Source organism: Octopus bimaculoides, chromosome 3 (genome assembly GCF_046866305.1).
Source record: "Octopus bimaculoides isolate indiv1 chromosome 3, ASM4686630v1, whole genome shotgun sequence".
NCBI lineage: Eukaryota > Metazoa > Mollusca > Cephalopoda > Octopoda > Octopodidae > Octopus > Octopus bimaculoides.
In genome coordinates this window covers 74386470-74410247 of record NC_142930.1, presented here as the reverse complement: position 1 = coordinate 74410247, position 23778 = coordinate 74386470, and the positions used below count along the sequence as shown (strand labels likewise).

At 35.4% G+C, this 23778-nt stretch overlaps 1 long non-coding RNA gene across 8 annotated transcripts in view; it reads left to right on the top strand.

Annotated features, from left to right (window-relative positions):
- Positions 1 to 23778, top strand: part of LOC106877519 (uncharacterized) — an 89669-nt gene that overhangs the window by 54582 nt on the left and 11309 nt on the right. For 4 of the 8 annotated variants that reach the window (XR_016241089.1, XR_016241083.1, XR_016241085.1 and 1 more), the window contains exons 2-3: positions 16789 to 16917; positions 21647 to 21859. This is a non-coding gene — a long non-coding RNA (uncharacterized LOC106877519). Of the gene's footprint in view, positions 1 to 13547; positions 13719 to 15619; positions 16663 to 16788; positions 16918 to 21646; positions 21860 to 23778 lie in introns of those variants that run through there. The other 4 variants (XR_016241087.1, XR_016241088.1, XR_016241079.1 and 1 more) reach the window with 4 other exon arrangements.

Here is a 23778-nt window from a genome sequence, read left to right as displayed (position 1 = left end):
AGAAACCAAACCTAATGCTATGTGTATTAATAATTTTACCATAATGTAAATTCTTTTGGAAATATCTACTTATCACCTCTTTAAACTGTGCAATCAAATTAGATTCAACATTTCTACCAAAAGAGATTATGGACCATACATTATTATCTTTAGTGTTATCGCAGTTATTTGTATAATTCTTTAAAAATTTTAAATTACCTATGTTACGTTTATGAAAATCTCTGGGTTTATTTTCCTTATTTCCTCTTAACTTATTCTTATACTTATTATTCGTATAATTCATATCTGTCTTAATATTGTTACAATCAGGTTTGACATAGTAAACCTTCTCTTTGTATCCTGCCCTATTTAATGCCGAATTATAGAATTGAGCTTCATTATCAAAAACCATATCATTTGCAGATAATTTAGAAAGTCTTAATGAAATATTTCTTACTAAATTATAGATAATTTTTCTAGGATGATTACTCCACTTCAGGTTAGTGGAAGGTTTATGATATGGTCTATATGTCTCATTTTTAATATCTAATGTCACATCTAAGAAATCAGCTAAAGAAATATCGTCTTCATAAATGATATTCATCCGCATTCTACGAAAAAATCTAGCCAATCTACCTTTAATTCTCTGTAATTGTTGGTTGGAGCTATTCTTCTTGAATTAAGAGTTGAATTTGACCTTATACAGAAATGTATACATAGATAATAAACTTTAATATATATGGATTTAGCGTCAAAGCTCTTATTTAAATTTTTTGATATATAACCAAGGAGATCGATTCATAAGGAGTTTACTATAGACGTTTGTGGACGAATTTTTGATATTTTGGTAACGATTACATGTTTTATCTTACCAATACATTTGGTAGATATCATTATATGAACATATGTATATATATATATATATATATATATATATATATATATATATATATGTATGTATATATATATGTATATATATATATATATATATATATATATATATATATATATGTATATATATATATATATATATGTATGTATATATATATGTATATATATATATATATATATATATATATATATATATATATATATATATATTATATATATATATATATATATATATATATATATATATATATATATATATATATATATATATATATATATATATATATATATTCATTTATATTTATATAAGGGCATTACTACAGAATAATGCCACACACTAGACTTCCCAAATAAACACATTTTTTTACCGAATGCAAGGAAAAGCAACTCTTAAAAAACCCAACCTTTTTTAAAAAAATGAATTCAACTATATTTCGTACGATTCCACGATTACCAGAATAAAATCTAGCTTTCGCTAGATTATATATATATGTATATATTATATATATGTGTTTATATATATATTATATATGTATATATTATATATATAAGTATATTATATATATATTGTATACACATGTATATATATATATATATATGTATATATATATATTCTATATGTATGTGTATATATATTATATATATGTGTGTACATATATAAATATATATGTATACATATGTATGTATGTATGTATGTATGTATGTATGTATGTATCTATCTATCTATCTATCTATCTATCTATACACACACACACACATATATATATATATATGTATATAACATAAATAATATATAATTATATGCATATATCCATACATATATCTACATACAAGCATATATGGGTACAGGACATCACAAAAAACGTTAAACACAATGAGAAACGAAAACATAAAGACGAGGACAGAAAACGAAATTTTTTTCGAACAACGAAAGAAATAAACAGAGAAGTGAGACATGCAACATAAAGAATATTACCCATACATGTATAGGTTTTAGCGAGTACGTGGGTGAGCATGTGTGTGTTTAAAGCGAGGGTAGTTTTCGTATTTAAGTAAAAGCTTTGCTTTTGATCTGTAGTACATCGCTTGTCATGTTTACACTTTTTAATCCAATATACACGCTTGTTGCTGTTGTTATTTTAGTTCATATTGCACCGATGTCGACTTTGCTTTCATTTGTTTCGGTGTCGATAAAATAAGTACCAATCGAGCACTGGGGTCCATGTAATTGACTTACTCCCTGCATATAGAAATGATTATTTATAACTTTATAACTTTATTTGCTTTTTAATAAGAGCAATTTTTTAATAAGAGCAGTCGTTGACGGAAATTTTATTCGCAGTTGAGCCCACAGACATCACTTAGCATTCAAAATCAAGGACACGTCGTCTTTTATGAGAAGTCAGTGCCTACCTAGACAAGAGCTATAAATATTAATTATTAAATACAAAGAGTAAATTACTTCTAATTCATTGAGAAAGAGAGATAAAGAGAGAGAGAGTGACAAACAGAGCGAAAGAGAGATAGAGAGAGCAAAAACAAAAAGACTACCACGACAATGAGAGCGGAAATTAAACTGCAACGCAATCTTACACCAGTACACACACACATATTGATCAGGGGACGCATGCGTATTACAGTACGTGTCCTTCACATTGCGCCAGTGTGTGTGTGTGTGTGTGTGTGTGTGTGTGTGTGTGTGTGTGTGTGTGTGTGTGTGTGTGTGACTAATGATTGAAATGATTTCGAAAGCTGTTTCATGTAAGTGTATAACGTAGTAATAATGTATATATATATTCAGAAAAGGATGGAATATACAAAATAAAAGGCCAGAAAGAAAGGCGATACAGAGAAAAAATAGTCATTGAGCAGGTCACGGTATGTGTAACGAGAAATCTTTGACAAAATAACCAATAACTAATAATAATAAAGTTGACGTAAACGTATATATAAACCATAAAATGTTAGGAGGTATGAGAGATAATACACTTATCATCTTAGTGTTATGGGCGTTTCGTAGCCTTTATCATCAATAATATTAGGTTGTCAAGTATGAAATTTGTAGAAAAGAAAAAAAGTTTCCTAATGTTTTATAAATACAAAGAATAGTTTTCTTCATCAAAGTATGCACCCATATTGTCAATACACTTTTGCCATTTCAGCGGCAACTTGTCCGGCCTGGAACTGTAAAAGCTTGGCAATCTAGAGTAAAAACAAATTTGGAACGCCTGTTTTACATCATCGTCAGAATTAAATTTTTTTCCTATCAAAAAGTTATCCAAATTCAGGAAGGAGTAATATCCAGTGGGGGACACGATCAGGTGAGTGTAGTGGATGATGGAGAACTTCCCTGTAGTTTCGACAATGTCATTTTTGCGATGTGTGGTCCGGCCTTGTCTTGCAATAAAATAGAAGTGGATCTGTTGACTAATCTAGGCTGTTTTTTGTAAGTTTCTGCATCATTCAGTTGGCTGCAGTATTCTTCGGCCGTTATTGATGAGCCAGGTTTAATGAAATCATAATGGATCACACCTGTGCCAGACCACCAAATACACACCATCAGCTTCTTTTGATGAATCTTGCTTTTCGGACTTTGTCTTGGCTTGTCTTTGTCCAACTATTGTGCTAAACGTTTACGGTTGTTGTATTGGATCCATTTCTGATTACATGTTACAATTCGATTCAAAAATGATTAATTTTTTTGTTGAGAAAGTAGCATAATGCAGGCTTCCAAACGTTGCTGTTTCTAATTTTCATTGAGTTCATGTGGAACCCACTTATCCAACCTTTTCACTTTACCGATTTGAACTTGGTGAGTCAATATTGTCTACTTGCTAACACCAAACAACAACGATAATTCACGGGCACTTTGAGATAGCTCTGACTCGACGGTGGCTTTCAATTCGTCATTATCTATCTTTGTTTCTGGTTGACCGCTTTGCTCATTTGTGAGGTCAAAGTTACCAGAACGAAATTTTGCAAACCAATTTGATACTGTCTGCTGTGTAATAACATTAGAATAAAATACTCCATTAATATTCCGAACTGTCTGTAACGTTGTATTTCCAAGAATGAACTCATTTTTCAAAACTTTACGAATTTTTGATTTATCCATCTCTAAACAAAAATAGTAAAAACGATTTATAAATACTTTATAAAGCGCAAAATGAGTTACAATAAAGAAATAGATGTGTCAGCTCGCAAACAAAAAATAAAGATTGTCAAAATATAATAAAGGCGCAAAATGAGCAGCTGTTAAACTTAACCATATACCTTACTACAAAATTCATACTTGTCGAACTAATATTAATACGCCAATTTGTTTTTTGTACGTACCTGACGCGTGTGTCACGCTTAAGAGAAATAAATTGTTGAAAGGAATTTTGTTGCTGAAATAAACATTTTAAACTAGATATCTTATAATTTCTGGGAGAGATTTAAAACCACCACCTATGCGTTGTATTATTACTTCTTAACAGCCATGCCTACTGGGCCACCGAAGCAGCAACGCTCATAATGAGAACATTAAGATACTTAAATTTGACGCTGTGTGCCGAGCAAGGGAGAGAGGAAGTGAGAGAGAAAGAGAGAGAGAGAGAGAGAGAGAGAGAGAGAGAGAGAGGGAGAGGGAGAGAGAAAGAGAGAGGGAGAGAAAAAGAGAGAGGGAGAGAGAAAGAGAGAGGGAGAGAGAAAGAGAGAGAGAGGTGACGGCATCAAACTGTCTTTTCGGAGTGGCTGATTATTTGAATTCCTTTCTACGATTGAACTGAAATTGACCCCTGGCTATTAAATCCCCCCCCCACACACACACATTTGTTTTAGGTCTTCTACCCATTTGAATTCGGCCGTACACCAGATAACATGGTAAGTTTTATGTTTTATGCTATTAAAATTTTGTTTTATGCTCTTAAAGGCCCAATCACACACACACACACACACACACACACACACACACACACACACACACACACACACACACACACACACACACACACATTTGTTTTAGGTTTTCCACCCATTTGAATTCGGCCATACACCAGATAATTAAAATCTCGGAACAGATATGTCCCGAGATTTAAATTTTGAATTTGTTTTCATTTTAACATTACACCTCAGCTAAAAACATATTTTGGCTTTCGAATACAACCTTTCATTTCTCTTTCTATATTTTTTATTAAGTTAGAATTTCTCTGTTTTGGTCAGGATTTTTCCAATTTCTTTTTTCTTGTATCAAGTAATGGACGAAAGCATTTAAAAATAAAATTAAATTCATAGAGCCGAACAAAATCAAAAATGTTAATTCTATTTTTTCTTTTCCTTAATACTAACAAGAGATTTGGCTGCTATATCTAACAAATTGAACAATAACACAGTGCTGTTCAATTGGCTCATTTGTTGATGTGTATAAGTAAACAAAAACTATTAGGTCGTCAAGTATGAAATTTCATACTTGACGACCTAATAAAAGACACACACACACACATACACATGAATATATATGAATGTATGTGTGTGTGTGTGCATCTCTGTGTGTGCGATAACAAGTGTCGCGTGGTGTAAATAAACGCAACTTTCTCTTTTTATATTTTTTGTTAAGTTAGATTTACTCTGTTTTGGTCAGGATTTTTCCAATTTCTTTTTTCTTGTATCAAGCAACTGGCGAAAGCATTAAAAAAATTAAATTCATAGAGCCGAACAAAATCAAAAATATCAATTCTATTTTTTCCCATTACTTTTTACTTTCCTACAATATAATTGATTACCGTATCTTTGCATATTACGTGAGTATTTCAGAAATATTTGTACTTTTTAAACAAAAACTGTCTAATACATTCGTATATGTTTTTCAATTGAAACCCTCTGAATCATTCTAGAGATTTATTGTTTTAATAACAAGTTTTAAAATATGAATAATTGCATGAGGGATGCAGCACGAGAGTAGAACGATTGCGGGATGTAGAACGATTGCGCGAGGAACAGCGGGAGGAAATAAGGAATCAAAATCGCGCGAGGATGAGACAGGGAAGAAACGAAATAAGCCAAGAGGAGAGGGAGAGTATCCTATGGCATAGGAGGGAAAGAAATCAGCAAAGGGTAGACAAATGAGTCAGGACCAAAGAGAAGTGTATTTTAAAAATAAGAGATAGAGATCAACAGAATTGAGAACCCATAAGTCAAGAGCAAAAGTAGCTGTACTTAGAAAGAAGGGAACATATGGACGAAGATGAAGGGTAGAATTCCTTTCAAGATATAAGAAACAGAGTTCAAGAAAGAAGGGAAAATATGGAAGAAGATGAAACACAGAATTATTTTATGACAGACAGAGCTCAAATAAGAAGACGGAATATAATAAAAGAACACCAAACGTCTTAATTTACGATTGGTGAGATGAACGTAATATGCCTGCAGTGTCATGCACGTAGATTTCCGCAGGAAGCATTTAATTGCTGCCGTAATGGTAAGGTTTCCTTGCCTTATCTACAAGAATATCCTGACCAGTTGAAACAACTTTTGGGGAATACCGACATTGAAGAAGTGAACTTTAGACAGAGTATCAGAAACTATAACTCAATATATTCATTCGCCTCAACTGCCGTTGTAGCCTTGTCGCAATATATTTTTCTACTATAGGCACAAGTCCTGAAATTTTGGGGGGAAGGGGGCCAGTCGATTAGATCGACCCCATTACGCAACTGGTACTTAATTTATCGACTCCGAAAAGATGAAAGGCAAAATCGACCTCGGCTGAATTTGAACTCAGAACATAAAGACAGGCGAAATACCTATTTCTTTACTGCCCACAAGGGGCTACACACAGAGGGGACAAACAAGGACAGACAAACGGATTAAGTCGATTATATCGACCCAGTGCGTAACTGGTACTTAATTTATCGACCCCGAAAGGATGAAAGGCAAAGTCGACCTCGGCGGAATTTGAACTCAGAACGCAGTGGCAGACGAAATACCGCTAAGCATTTCGCCCGGCGTGCTAACGTTTCTGCCAGCTCGCCGCCTTTTTTCTTTTCTTTTTTTTTTTTTTTTTTTAAATTAAAAAAAAAAAATTTTTTTTTTTAAGAAGTCAAATCCTCAACTGCCAGTATGCTTAACGAAGGTCTATACATATCCAGCATATCTAGCGTGTGGGCTTTCCTATACTCAACGATTGTATGCAAGTATATGCACTAGCTTAGTAGAGAGCCAGCAGTTAACACTAACCGCTAAGCATTTCGCCCGGCGTGTTAACAATTCTGCCAGCTCGCCGCCTTTAACTGTCACAATATAGAAACATTTCTCATGGCACCAGCACGCAATTTGCAGCTGCTTACATTTTTTGTTTTCCGGGAATTTTTCACGAATCAAGCTAGTATAATAATTTCAGTGTATAATATATTGTTTTATGTCTACATTAAAATGCATGCTACAATTGTATATTTATAAATCAGTGCAGATGAGGAAAGCTAGCTCATCAGATTGCCAGGGCACCATGGTTACACCAATGCTTCAACTCTATATATTAGCACTGCATTTTGAACGCAGCGCTGGAATCTCTGGAAATGCAAGGTGCTGCGGCGTAATCACCAAACTACTCATGGATGCAAGCTCTGGTTTCACCGATAATATAGCACTGCTATCTGCATCAATAAGGGTAGAGCGTCAAACAATTGAGAAGGGCGTCAAACAAGGAGATGCTAGTTCTCTAAAGCTCTTCACCACATGTCAAAAAATGGTCATAAGAGATGTTGACTGGACAGGTGGCCTGAACACCAACGGTGAGTTACTAATACACCTCTAATTCGCAGATGACGTATTTTCACCAAAATCACATATCAGACCATACTGATAAAGTTGGACGCCCATAGCTCAGCAGTAGGGCTCAAAAATGAACTGCATGAAAACAAAATACATGCGGTCCAAAAACGTAACACAAGGCCGAATAGAGGTGAGGAGTAGAAAATCGAGGAGGTAGAGAAATATGTCTACTTGGGGCACACAGCTGATATGAGCCTAGATATAGATGCTGGCTTCTCAAAGAGAATAAGGGCAGGATGGAAGGCGTTTGCCTCCACAAAAAGTCTTCAAAGTAAGCTGGACAAGACCATTGTGCAAAACTCTTCAATAGTACCATCCGACAGGCGTTTTTATATGGTAGTGAGGCGTGTGCTTTTACGAGAATGGAAGAACATCGATTGGCTACGACGCAAACGGCCATGGAAAGAACTATGCTAGGAATATCATTGCTTGATCATATTCGAAATGATATAATTCGAGAACGGATCGGATTGAACGACGTGATCGAACGAGATCTAAAACACAAGTTCCGCAGGGTCGGACATGTGGCAAGGTTCTTGTGCATTATTTATGTCAGTATACATTTGTGTCAATTATTTATTTTTCATGATCCTTAATTTTTTCTGGGGAGCATTTTTACATGAACGCAGAGAATGCATTTCACTGTGAGTTTGGGATATATACCGTAAATCCTCGAGTATAGTAAGCCCTTGAGTATAATATGCAGGGGATTTTTAGGGGGTGTACCTCTGAAAAACCTAAACCTTGTGTATAATACGCACCCCTTCTCTAACTTGAGTCAAGGAGGTCTATATAACGTCCTTGGTTTGTAAACATATATACGGTAACGTCCTTTATTATTATTGTATATATAACATAATGCATACGTGTAACTTTTTTGTACACTTTGTTTGCAGAAAATAAAGAAATAACAGTAATAACGTCAGTGAAAAATAAATATTAAGTTAATAAATATTAAGTTAATTGCCTTTCACATATTTATCACTATCAGTTGCAAAAGCAAAAGCAAAAGCAAAAACATTTATTCAAATCCTTCAAATTCAACGTCACTTTCAGTATCAAATAACTGTTCCATTTGTTCCTCTGTAAACGTGTCAGCATCATTGTAGTGTAAATCTCCGTCATCGTCAGATTCATAGTCAACATCAGAAGATTCACTTTCATTTATTTCATCTTTCTATACAACGTCATCCTGAGTACCATCCAGTGCAGACGATATACAACACTTTTATTTTAATAAATGTTGCTTACTGCAATTTATGGATGATTCTTTTATGACTTCAGGCTTAGCTTAAGGTATTTTCGCGTCCGACATTACAAAATGTGTCTGAATAAATATTGCCGGACAGCAAATAGAGACTCGGACATTACTTAGAAAATATTTTTAATTTTTAACCTCGTATATAGTACGCACTAGGGATTTTGACCGTTAAATTTTGGGAAAAAAATGCGGATTATATTCGAGGATTTGCAGTATATCTAAAAACCTTAATCTTTTCTCTCTCTCTTTTTTTTTTGTCAAACCAATACTGGTACTGTGTTTCTTAGCCAAGACACCTGCAGTGGTGTACTGTCGGATTGCTTGCAAGACACCTGTAGAGGTGTACCTGTCAGGTCGCTTGTAAGACATCTGTAAAGGTGTACTGTCAGGTTGCTTTCAAGCGCGACTGATAACATGTAACCAGTATAACTTGCAGCATGGTTGGGTCATCAGTGGCTAAAATGGCAACTTCATTATATTCATATGGTAAGGAGGATGATTTTGGACACTTTGCAGGATAAAAAGCTAGGCGTGTCAAAAGGCAAATAAACTCAGAGGAAACAATAGCTATCCAATTTTGTGTCTGCATTCAAATGAGACATAAAAAATACGAAATCTTCATCTACACACACACACACACACACACACACGCACATGCGCTCACACACACACACACACACACACACACACACACACACACACACACACACACACACACACACATCTAAATATGCATTTAAATGTTTATATGATATATTCATACATGTAAGCATATGTATAAACATATATAGACACAATGTTAGATACATAAGTACGAGAATGAAATTTGTCTAGGGGATGCAAATCCGGATCCAAATTTTTCTACAAACAAGGTTAAGTTTTTTAATCTTAAAATCAAAACAAACACAAATGAGTAATGATTTAAAATTTTGGCTCAAGGCCAGAAATTTCGTGTTTATATGATATATTCAGTCGATTAAATTGTCCTCGGTGCTTAATTCGTACTTACTTTGTCAACCCTGAGGGGATGAAAGGCAAAGTTAACCCTAGCGGAATACACAGATTAACAATAATCCTTTTTACTAAAGGCACAAGGCCTGAAATTTGTGGGGAGGGGACTTGTCGATTATATATAGATGCTGGCTTCTCGAAGAGAATAAGGGCGGGATGGAAGGCGTTTGCTTCAACAAAAAAGTCTTCAAAGTAAAGCTGGACAAGACCATTGTGCAAAACTCTTCAATAGTACCATCCTACTGGGTGTTTTACTGGTACTTAATTTATCGACCCAAAATGATGAAAAGCAAAGGTGACCTCGGCGGAATTTGAACTCAGAGCGTAGCGACAGGCGAAATACCGGTAAACATTTCGTCCAGCGTGCTAACGATTCTGCCAGCTCGCTACCGTAAACAGGTTAATGATAATAATAATAATTATTATTATATTTGTACATTAATCAAATCGCATAGATCCAATAGTGGAAAAGTAATGTTTCAGATTAGTCCAATAACATTTCTACGCTCTTTCGTTTTGGCGATGGAGTTTTTCAGGAGGACGTTCAAAGCGCTTTCATTACCCTGCAAAATTTTAGTGGGTTCGCCTGCACCCCCTGCTCTCCCTATTCTCAAGTCAGTGATTGGATAGCCTTTGTCTTTCCTTAGTTTGATAGATTTTGTTTCACATCATGCAAGATGAGCTACAATCACTTTCCTCACCCAGCATGCTTGGTTGGTTGCCGTTTTAGTCGCCGACGGCCTGATTATGCACACACACACACACACACACACACACACGCACACACACACACACACACACATAGTTTGTACAAACATATATGCATCATACATATATACGTGCATTAATACATACATATAGGCAGGCAGACAGTCAGTCAAATATGCATGCACACAAATTCCATTTACAAGGCATTGTGCATGTGTGTCTTCTTGTCTATATATTGCACAACAGCTGTAAATAAGTGTCATCATCATAAAAACAGCGTCCTTCACTTCCAATCTTCTGTTGAAACATGTTCATCCATGGGAAAATTATTACTTTTGCTGGAAACAGGACAAGGTTGGTAACAGCAAGGACATCTGCTCCAATGACCCCATTTGACTCGTGCAAGCACACAGCAAAGACGGCATATAGCATTGCATGCGAATGCATGCAATGGTATGTGTTTTTGTAGTGGATGAGTAAATTGAAGCATAATGGGAAACAGTGTGATAAGCTAAGAGTTCTGCTATTGTGGCACTGCGTCAGTTAACAAATATTTCTCCTTTATATACTGCTTATTTCTATGGATAGTTGATTTTAGTAATATTCTTTTTCATAAACGATCTGCAGCTGTTTAAAGATGGGACCGACGGTAATTTGATTTCTAAATCTCAATATTCGTCTTGCTTATAATTCTGACAAAACGTTTAACGGGAGCAATGAGTTAACCATTCTAAACACACGATAACTATTAAAATTCTATTCTCGTTGGCGCATAGCGAACGAAGTTGCTAATCTTAACTCTGAACTTCTCAAACAACCAAGTATTCGGGTAGAAGTACCCCCATTTAAGTAAAATAATCCTCCTAACTATATTGTTTTGCATTTAAAGTGTTATGTTAGCAGCATTTCAAATACAGTTTGCTTCAATTGAAACATCTTAAGTTATCAAGCAACGATAAGCACAGTACAAATAAACATTTTATGGGTGTATACTAAACTAGTAGCCTATTTCCTCTCGTGTCCAGCATTTCCTGTCAAACATGACGTTTGGTTATTCCTCTTGCACAGGAAATAATATAAATTGACCTTGACTGAGAAATGATTACAACATTATAGGATTCCAGCTTTTTAATTTCTTTTCGACAAGTGCAAACTGTTAAAAGTGAAGAAAATACACACACTCACATGTACAAATACACGAACATACACGTAAAGATACGTGTATACACATATACAGATACAAGCAAGAACTGTATGTATATGCATGAATGTGTGTATATTTGAGCACGCGTGCGCGTTTTCTGAGTGTACTATTCTTGAGAGAGATAGAGAGAAAGAGAGAGTATTCATATACGAAATGGGGCTGAAAAGTTCCTGGCTTTGGGTAAAAGAAAATACAGGAGGATAAGTTAATTATGGTTTTATTCAACATATTCCCCTCTCAGGTTCACACACTTATTGCAGCGGTACTTCAGTTTTTCCAAGCCTTGTAAAAGAACTCGGAAGGTTGGGATTCCAACCAGGCCTTTCGCGACACCCATAAAATCAGGAACTTTTCAGCACCCCCTCGTACATGCATATACATACTAAGTGTTTAAGCAATAATTTAGAACTATTGGGGTTTTCAGATGACGAAAGAGAACTTCTAACAAGAAATCCCACAAATGTCGACCAGACTACTCTTGAAGTTGATAAGTACCCGGAGGTTAAAAAGTGGGGTGGCTGAAAGCTAACATTTGAATAAAAAATAAAGATACAAAATAAATAAACAAATACAATTTGTCAATATACATTTCTGATATATGCATATGCAATTTGTTTTATTGCCCTTTTTATATTGTTTCCCAAATATAATAAATTAGTTATTCAAGTACAACACCGACTTTCGGGACACTGATGATCCGGAACCTCGCAAATCTGCACTAATTTACGAGCAGGGAGTTCAAATTCCCACGATTACTAGATTACTATAATGGTACCTAGCACAGTAGAGTTTTAATAAACTTGTATAAATCATATTAATGTACAGGTACATCTATTTTATTCAATTATTTATGCATATTTTATTATTTATTTGCATCTTTCTGGTTTTCGTCACTGTTTATAATTTTGCTCCAACTGTTTTCAAATTTGTTTCATGGATTAAGTTTTGTATACTAATTATGAAAATGAAATTCATTTTTCCTATAAATCCATAATTGAAAGGTTATTAGCCTTTAAAATTTGCAAAATCTGGTTATTTTAACCAATCAGAAGCGCGTATTTAACACATCACTGGGGCGAAAAACTGTTTCCATAGTAACCAAAGATGCTGCGCATGCGCACAAAGAGTGTAACCGCGAAATTGAGTGTAATCAACAAATTGAGAGTACCTGAGCATCTTTAAAGCGTGGAAACAAATGCCGGTGTGGGACGCACCCTTCCTTAGTTGACTTATCTTTGTGAATTTATGTGGAGAAGGAGATATGAGAAAGATAATTTATTTTATAAAATCTTACAGTGTATTGCAAACTTTTGAATTTTTTAAACTAATTAATGTATGTTTTAAGCAATGTTTTGACTTTTATTTCTAGCAACTCCTGTTGGTTTGCTCGTAGCTTTTAAATATTTAATTTACTCTAGAATGTTTTTCACTGTTTTCACTATTTACTTTGCTCGTGTATATTTTAATATCTTAACTGTTATTTCTAGCAACTCCTGTTGGTTTGTTCGTAGCTTTTAAATATTTAATTTGTTCGCGAATGTTTTAATGTTAACTTTGCTCGTGAAAATTTTAATGTCTTGACTGTTATTTCTAGCAACTCCTGTTCGTTCGTTCGTTCGTTCGTTCGTTCGTTCGTAGCTTTTAAATATTTAATTTGCTCGCGAATGTTTTCACGTTTTTCAGTTTACTGTAGCTAGTTTAATGTTTTGACATGCCGAAGCCCCCGCTTCCGCACCCCGATGATGGAAGAGGCAGCGAACGCACTGTTTTCTGATTGGCTGAAAATTATGAAAATTATCAAACTTTGAACACCTGTAACATTTTTGCAAAATTTTTCAGGAATAAACGAATAACAAATTCCGATTCAGCGTCAAAAATTACATCTATATGATACATAAAAAAATTTTTTTTTTGAGATAATTGTAAACAGTGACGAAAATCACAAAAATCCATTTATTTAATTCAAAGTGTGTTGACCAAGGCGACCTCCCTTGGTTCATACCTTGGACAAGTATCTTCTACTATAGCTTCGGGCCGACTAAAGCCATGTGCGTGGATTTGATAGACGGAAAGTGGAAAAAGTCAGTCATGTGTTTGATAATTTTTACTACATTGGTGCTGCTTCTATTTCATATTTGAATTGATTCTTACGTATGCATTGTCGTCTGGGTATACTCGCACATGACTTGAGTATATAAGTCGTGAACTCGTGAAGTGATTCAGTTCCGATCCTGTCGAGTATGTGATGTTGACAAGCCACAAAAATGGGGGAACATCGATATCCATCACTCCTAGATGGGTTTGAGTTGTTTCGCTTGTCCATCACTCTAAGGTATTTTAACACCTGGCGCCTTGAGAGAGTATTTTCCACCACACCAATAACAGCTTATGGGCAAATACGCATGTACATTAAGTATATGTGGTTGATAATACACACACACACACACGTATGTATGTATATATGTCTGTTTGTATGTATGTATGTATGTATGTATGTATGTATGTGCGTGTGCATGCGCGCACGCGTCTTTGTGTCTGTGTCCCCGCCCCCACCGCTTGACAGCTGGTGTTGGTTTGTCTACGTCGCCGTAACGTAGCGGATCGGCAAAAGTGACCACTAGGCTGCAAAAAAAAAAAAAGTACTGGGGTCGATTCTTTCGGCTAAAAACTCTTCAAAGTGGTGTCCCAGCATGGCCACAGTCTAACAACTGAAACATGTAAAAGATAAAAAATAATCCGGAAAGGTTTTAGATCCAAAAGTTCCGAAAAATCGATGTTGTACCTGTTATAATTTACCATTAATTGGAATCGCAAGACAGTGAAAAATTTTATGGAATACTTATTTCTATATATCATAGATTCATTGATTTAGCTACCCTTCATTCATATGCGTTATTTTTGTTTACGTTCGTCAAACAAATTAACTATGTCGTTCATCAATAGTGACGTAGTTTTGTAATATTTTAAGATGCTGTGGCTTGCTCCTAACTACATTTTCAGGTTATGTATTCAATCTGAATATTCTGGGCATGTCATTTTCTGTGTGTGTGTGTGTGTGTGTGTGTGTGTGTGTTGTGTGTGTGTGTGTGTGTGTGTGCACTGCTGTAAGATTGCGTTGCAGTTTAATTTCCGCTATCATTGTCGTGCTAGTCTTTTTGATTTTGCTCTCTCTCTCTCTCTCTCTCTCTCTCTCTCTCTCTCTCTTTCTCTCTCTCTTTCTCTCTCTTGCTCTCGCTCTGTCTGTCTCACTTCCTCTCTCTTTGTCGCTCTGTTTGTCTGTCTGTCTGTTTCTCTCTCCCTCTCTTTCTCTCTCTTTCTCTGTAATGGACCTGAGCTCAGCCAGTGGGATTAATAGCGTTACGTTTAGTATACACTCCTAACTTGAATGACAGCGAATACTGTAATATCAGAATAGTCATTTAATGCATTTACTGAATAATATATTGAGTCCCATGCACTAAATTAGTCATTTTATAATGAATTAGAAATAATTTATTTTTTGTATTTAATGATTAATAAATATAGCTTTTGTCTAGGTAGGCATTGTCTTCTCATAAAAGACGACGTGTCCTTGATTTTGAATGCTAAGTGATGTCTGTGGGCTCAACTGCGAATAAAATTTCCGTCAACGGCTGCTCTAATTAAAATTTTTTTTTAAACCCTGAGAGGTCAAAAAGTAAAGAGAGCGAAAAATACATTTATTTGTTTTGAACTTAAATAGCAAATAAAGTTATAAATAATCGTTTCTATTACAGGCACAAGGCCTGAAATTTGCAGGGAGGAAGTAAGTCAATTACATGGACCCCAGTACTTGATTGGTACTTATTTTATCGACACCGAAACAAATGAAAGCAAAGTCGACATCGGTGCAATATGAACTAAGAACGTTAAGACGGACGAAACGTCGCTATGCATTTTGCCCGGAGTGCTAACGATTCTGCCAGCTCGCCGTCTTTAGAACAGAAGGCAAAGTTGACCTCGGCGGGATTTCAGCTCAGAATATAAAGAATGAGAAGTGCTGCCAAGCATTTTATCCGACACGCTAACAATTTTGGCAATAAAATAATAACAGCAACAAGCGTGTATATTCTTTTCTATTCTGGGTACAAGGCCCGAAATTTTGGGGGAGGGGACCCCAGGACGCAATTGGCACTTAATTTATCGGCCCCAAAAGGCCAAGTCAACCTCAGCAGAATTTGAACTCAGAACATAAAGACAGACGAAATACCACTAAGTATTTCGCCGGTGTGCAAACGTTTCTTATTTCTTTATTGTCCACAAGGGACTAAACATAGAGAGGACAAACAAGGACAGTCAAACGGATTAAGTCGACCCAGTATGTAACTAGTACTTATTTAGTCGACCCTGAAAAGATGAAAGGCAAAGTAGACCTCGGCGGAATTTGAACTCAGAACGTAACGGCAGACGAAATATCGCTAAGCATTTCGCCCGGCGTGCTAACGTTTCTGCCGGCTCTCCGCCTACAAACATGTGTTTTGGATTAAAAAGTGTAAACATGACAAGCGATGTACTACAGGTCAAAAGCAAAGCTTCGCGGATCGCTTGAGAAACTTTATTCGTATCAGCGAGAATTGAAGAATTGAATGTTGTTGACGTCATAAGAACATTTAGACGCCATAGGAATTTTTAGAGAGAGAGAGAGAGAGACAAAGACAGAGACAGACAGACACGGAGTTGAAGTATTTCCTATTTTTTACTTTTAAATCCCAAACTGAGAATTTTGAAATTAAATTCAAAATTCATTAACTCACAATATTTCATTTAATAAAGTCTTTTAACAAAACAGTTTTCCTTTCTACTTTTTTTTTATATATATAAACCTTAATCCATCACGACAGAAAGTATGGAGCATGATATATATTTCGCAAACTTAAATTAATTAATTTTCAATGTTCCCTTTTAGGATGGCGGTGAAGGAAGTCAAAGTAACTGAGCCGATATCTAAACGTATAGCAGCGTAGTCAGAATTTCAAACCATGCTGGAACCAGCATCTTCTTTAGTTCTTTTCTAGTCGGTTATTGTTTCATTCAGGTAAAAAAAAAAATTTTTTTTAAATGTATCATATATTACTTAGAGACTCCATTTGCATGGAAATTAAAAGTTAAGTAGGAGTGAACATTCTTAACGCAGAGAGCATTAAAAAAAACTAATTACAAAATCAAATGCAGCGAGAGGAGAAAAATATGAGCTGAATGACTAATCTCTTTTTAATAGTTCCGGCGAGGCGAAGGCGTGGATGTGTTGTTAAGACTGTCACTTTTCAACCACGTGGTTTTGGGTTCAGTCTTACTGCGTGGTACTATGGGTAAGTAGGTTTCTACTATTGCCCCGGACGGCCCAATTCTTTGTAGGTGAATTTGGTAGGCACTAAACATGTCATATATTCGTATCGTCACAGAGCCGCACGGCATTAATTTGTTTCTATACTGTATAATTATTTCGTTTGATTATACACATTTGCGTTGTGTTTGGTTTCGACGCTGCCCTCAGCGTTTGCTCACGATTCCCAGCAGCTTCTCGCTGCTGATGCCACCAAAAATTAACAATATTATGGTTAAAAGCATGAAATTGTAAGAATTTTTAGAATGAAGTGTCTCGTGGGTGAATTTTCCGCTTGTTCCTTTGTTGCGTTTCTGTTTCATTTTTGAGACTTATTTTGTTTGTTTGTTTGTATGTATGTATGTATGTATGTGTGTGTGTGTGTGTGTATGTATGTATGCATGCATGTATGCATGCATGCATGTATGTATGCACGTATGTATGCATGCATGTATGCATGTATGCATGTATATATATATATATATATATATATATATATATATATATATATATATTATTTTGTTTAAAAGAGTTCCAACACTGTCTGTTTTTTATGTTTTATTTATATTCCTGCAGAACTAATGTGGGATATAGAATATGGAATATACAATATATAATATAATATACAATATACAATATAAAATAAAATAAAATAAAAATGGATGGCACCATGAAATAAAGTATTGAATGTAGATGAAATATTGAGTGTTCAATATAAAGGATCAAATATATAAATATATAAATATAAATATATAAAGGCGACTCGAGTTTCAGGGCTATTTCCCTCCGTCATGGCCGGTATGACAGTCTGTTAAAGTCTGTCATACCGGCCATGACGAAGGGAAATAGCCCTGAAACTCGAGTCGCCTTTATATATTTATATTTATATATTTATATATTTGATTCTTTATACTGAACACTCAATATTTCATCTACATTCAATACTTTCTTTCATGGTGCCATCCATTTTTATTTTATTTTATTTTATATTGTATATTGTATATTATATTATATATTGTATATTCCATATTCTATACTCCACATTAGTTCTGCAGGAATATAAATAAAACATAAAAAACAGACAGTGTTGGAACTCTTTTAAACAAAATAATATATTCCTCTATACACAATCATACAAAAAACCCACCTTTTTTGTATTTATTTTTACTCGCATATATATATATATATATATATATATATATATATATATATATATATATACATATATATATATATATATATACATATATATATATATATATATACATATATATATATATATATATACATATATATATATATATATATACATATATATATATATATATATACATATATATATATATATATATACATATATATATATATATATATACATATATATATATAGATAGATAGATAGATAGATAGATAGATAGATAGATAGATAGATGTTTTCGATCTAGTTTGGATTCTTTGCAATCAAACTTGAATTTTTCAAAGAGACTTTGTAAGACAAGCTAAAACGCACAAAACGGTCAACAGGCATGTGCTGAAGTAGGAGTCTTCATCCTCCAAAGAATATTCGATGACCGCAAATCGATTCGAAGCTAGTTTCTCGAAATTGGTGCTCAAGCCTTGAAAATAAAAAGAGTTAAACTACATCAGCCGTAAGGGAATACATGTCTATCTTATCTAACTCGTCCAGTAGAGCCCGAACTTCGATTTAATCCCGAGCTTGGGACAACAAACTTTGCTCTTTATAACCGTTTTATGAAGTCACTTTTTTTGTTAAAAAATTGTTCTATTTGCATCTCCTCAAAGCGAACGGACTGGTTCTTTTAAGGTCACTCTTGGGTAAAGTTCAAATAGAAAGCTCGAATAACATAGTTCTCGAATGAAAACTCTGCAGCTATCAAGAACTTATAAGCATTACTTTTGCATAATACTATTACTAATAGCAACTCACCATATGTAGGCATAAAGGAAAAAATGAGCTCATACTATTCCTGATATAACGACCTGTCTGAAAGCGTCCACGTGTCATCTAAGACACGTGAATCCCATGTACAATAGACAGTCTAGTTAAAAGACATACCACGGGGTGGGGAATGTAGCATAAACCCGCGCTTTAAAGCAGTTCTATGCAATTTTGGGGGAGGGGAGGGGTGAAATTACCCTTATGATTAAAAGTTTTGATCAACATGATTTAAATCAGACCAGGTTTATTAGCTATCCTGAGATAAGACTTTTTAAATTTTCCCAACTGATATTTCTCGCAAAAAATTGCAGTTTGTAAAAATGCACAAATTATCTTGAATGAACTTTTCGCACATAAGCAACAAATAGAAAAAGAATCACTCATTTATGATCTCCCCTTGTTCAGACCGGTCGACGTAACGGAGCATCTTTTGGTAGAAGCTATCGCAGTGTTCATGAGTTATTTCATCGAACTTTTCAGATATCAATTGGTAAAGCTCCAGTTCGTTCTTTGCCTTGCCCTGGATAACCGAGCGTTTCCAAACGGAGAAAAAGAGTTAAACTATATCAGCCTTATGGCTGATGCAGTTTAACTCAATTTTTTTTCAAGGCTTGAGCACCAATTTCGAGAAACTAACTTCGAATCGATTTGTGGTCATCGCATATTCTTTTGAGGATGAAAAGCGTTAAAATTTATTATAATTTCAAAAATGATACACAAAAGTTGTAAAGGAGGAATAGAGTAACAAAAACAACATAAAAAAATCAACAACATAAAACACTGCTATAAAAATATTTTTCGTGTTCATTCAAATAACATTCTAAAGGATCAAAATAAATGGGAGCGAAAAAAAGAAACGAACGAATTTATCTGACAACTCAATATTTATGTGTGTGTGTGTGTGTGTGTGTGTGTGTGTGTGTGTGTGTGTGTTGCGTGCGTACGATTTGTTCGACTAAACTCTTCAATGCGATCCCTCCAGCATGGCTGCAGTCCAATGACTGACTCAAATAAAATAACAAGAAGATTCTCTAAAGCGTTTGCCAATGTTGGCAATGGAGGAAGACCGAAGTACCTCCTTTAATATAGCAAAAAACAATGAATTTTTTTCAAGGTGGGACAGAGTGGGCGGATGTTTTTGAAATGGCTACTACTCAGCCCCAGGGAGACGGGCATATGTCAACGGGTACTATTTGGTCCGTGGTGTCCTAGCATTTTTTTTTCAGGTGAAGCCATGGCGTTGTGGACGATAATCATCGCGTGTTTGCCTACGACAGTTACGTGAAGAATAACGGGTCTGTCACAGCAGTTCAGCGTGAGTTTCGGTGCCACTTCATCATTCACCGAAATCAGGCAGTCCCCACCCATAACACAATCTTACGTTGGGTGAATGCACGAGGTACATTAATGAATAGGATACCGGTGAGGGCGCCACGAACGGTACAGACCTTGGAAAAGGTGGAACGCGTCAGACAAGCTTTGATACGGAGTCTGAATCGCTTTGCTCGAAGGCATTCCACTGAACTTGGCATCGGTAATCGATCGGTAAGGTGTATTATGCATGAAGACCTGCATTTCCACCCGACAAATTGATCATCGGGCAACTGTTGAAACCATGAGACTATGCACATCAGCTTAACTTCGCGCGTCAGATGGAAGCAGTTTTTGAGGCAAACGACAACCTCATCTTGTTAATGGGTGATGAAGGTCCCTTTCATCTCAATGACATGATAAATCAACAGAATTGTCGTTACTGGGCTCTTGAAAATCCGAGAGAACTGCACGAAAGACCACTATACAGTCCAAAAGTGACGGTCTGTTATGGTATTAGAACAGCTGCTGTTATTAGTCCTTACTTTTTTTAAGATAATAATGGAAATGTTGTTACTGTGAAATCCAAGCGTTACATCGAGATGATAAACAACTTTTTGTGCTTGAATTACAACAAAAACGGCCTACACAGCTAGAGCATCAATGGACGTTCTTCGCTCTTTCTACAGTGACAGCCTCATTTCCAGGTTTGCTGACGTTCTTCCCCACTTCCGGTCCCCTGATTTGTCCATGTGTAATTATTTCTTGGGAAACCTCAAGGCATATGTGTATACGCATAAGCCCTGTACATTGGACAATTTAAAGGAAGCTATTCGCGTGACAGTCGCCCAAATCGACAGGTCAATGCTGGAGAAGGTGGAGGCCAACTTCCAAGAACGCCTCAATGAAAATGGACACCTCCGCAATTAGTTTTGACAAATGCTAATTCAATACGAACACACTGATGCCAATAAGATTTGTTTGCAGCTAAAATGAATGATTTTGTAGATTTTTCAAAAACGTCCGTTCTCTCTGCCCCACCCTGTATGACATTGAGGAAAAGATCATAATACCAGTAATTAAAGAAATAATTGAAATTCTTTTGAAGAAATAGCCCTAACCTGTTCCAAATTGCATGTCACCGAGTGCATATAATTCTTTCTTCCATAGGCATAAGGCCTGAAATTTTGGGTGAGAGCGCTAAATCGATTACATCAACCCAGTGCTCAAATGGTGCTTATTTTATCGATACCGAAAGAATTAAAGGCAAAGTCGACCTCGGCGGTATTTGAACTCAACTAAGTACAAATAATACAACGCAATGACACATTAATGAGATGGCCGATGATGTGAAGAATGTCTTGGTATCTCAGCTTCTGTATTGTAAGTTGATTCTCGTTTGTTTAAATATTTTTATGGCCTATGTGAGCTATTTAAGTCCAAAGTGAATGTGTGTTAATGACGAATTTTTATTTACCAAGTACCTTAAAGGTGATTTCCAAAAGTGAGGTAATTTTTCGATGTTTATGGTATAATTTGAAGAAACACAATAATATTTCCCCTTTGGAATATTACAACAGTGGCAACCGATGTTGCACAGAAAGGGTTGGCCGTTACAAATGATTTGTCGCCTGAAGTGCGTAGTGTTTATTCTGTTATTCTGTATTGCACAAGTATCGTTTATGTCCAAGACATCTTCAAAGTGTGTGTGTGTGTATGTGTGGTGTGTGTGGTGTGTGTGTGTGTGTGTGTGTGTGTGTGTGTGTGTGTGTGTGTGTGTGTGTAAGATCAATCTATAAAATTAAAGCACGCCTCAATTCCTAACTATCATATTTACAGTCATTTGAGAAGGAAATGATGGAACTTTTAACGGATAACTTTTGCACGCGGAACTGATGTTGTGTGAAGAGGTGAAAGCCTGTAAAAACAAATCAACTTGTATGACTCAACTGTAGTTCCTTGTTGATGTTAAAATCATCTCTGTGTAACGAACTTAAAAGTGTCCGTTCTGTTTGTGAGGCCTATAATAAAAAAAACAATGAAATACAAGCGTTCAAAAAAAAGTTGTTATTACTAATCAAGCTAGAAGAATCCTAATGGACTCATCTAAATCTATATTGGCTTGTAGAGATTTTAAAGTAATCTGGAAAGAGAAGTCAAAAGTTTTTCAGATCGTTACCGGGAAATATACATAAAACTCAATGGAAAACTTTAAAAAACGTCTTTACTCGCAATTCAACATGAATTCTTGTATTAGAGTAGCAGGAAGAGGTAATCAGCACAGTAGTGGCTGTAATAACATAAACAAACACGCCCACTACTTATAAACTGGTTGAAAAAGAAACAGATTCTAAAATAATAAATGAATAACAAAACAGGAAAAAATAGAACTTTAATAATATACAATTAGCAAAGACATTTGAGAAAAAAATATTTTTTCAATAAATAACTGGCAATATTGACCTGAAAAAAAAAAACGAAGCAAAAACATAAACAACAGTGGTAGAAGCCGTAGTGCGCACATACTGACGAGTGCCGAGGCAAACAGAAAGACTTTCGAATTATGCAAGGTTCTATCACAACAACAATTTTGGTAAGGGAAGGGCTTGTGCCGAGGCACTCCCTCTCTTTATTTGAAGGCTTTTTGCATGCTCTCCAAAGACTAATTTAAAACAGGTACTCGCTGACGTGTAGAATAGTATATTGCTGGTTGAGCAAGTTAAAACATATGGCAGTATCTGCTTTTCGAAACTGAAGTCGAGGTTAAACGGCAAGCAGGTACTGTAAGATTCACAGTTGCGCATAATCTTGTGTCGCAGTACGTGAGTCGACCAACAGAAGAGTGACAGCTAAGCATTTGCAGCAACACAGATCTTTGGCTTATTTTCACCTTTATAGAGAATATAGGCAGACAAAAAGAGCTGAGGTAATAAGGTATGACATTCAGAACATTGCAACAAGCCGAAATGTGTCTGAAAGAAGTATGCACTACCTTGTGTCATATAAACAAGAAGATAAAATTCGGGACAGTTCTGGGATTGTGTATCAACGAGGAGTGGACGTGAAAGCTATTAATGATAGTGAACGCCTCTAACGAATACTACGTTTCCATTCTATATGAAGCAACGTGTGGACAAGGTAAGGTACGTGATTTGTTACTCCATAGAAACATATAGAGATAGTACTGAAAAACCATGGAGAAATTATCGAAACCAAGTCAACCACCCTCCTAAACTGGTCAGAGGTCCAACTGGATATAAAAGTGATACTCAATTTTGCAGACCAGCGGAGATTCAGATAAG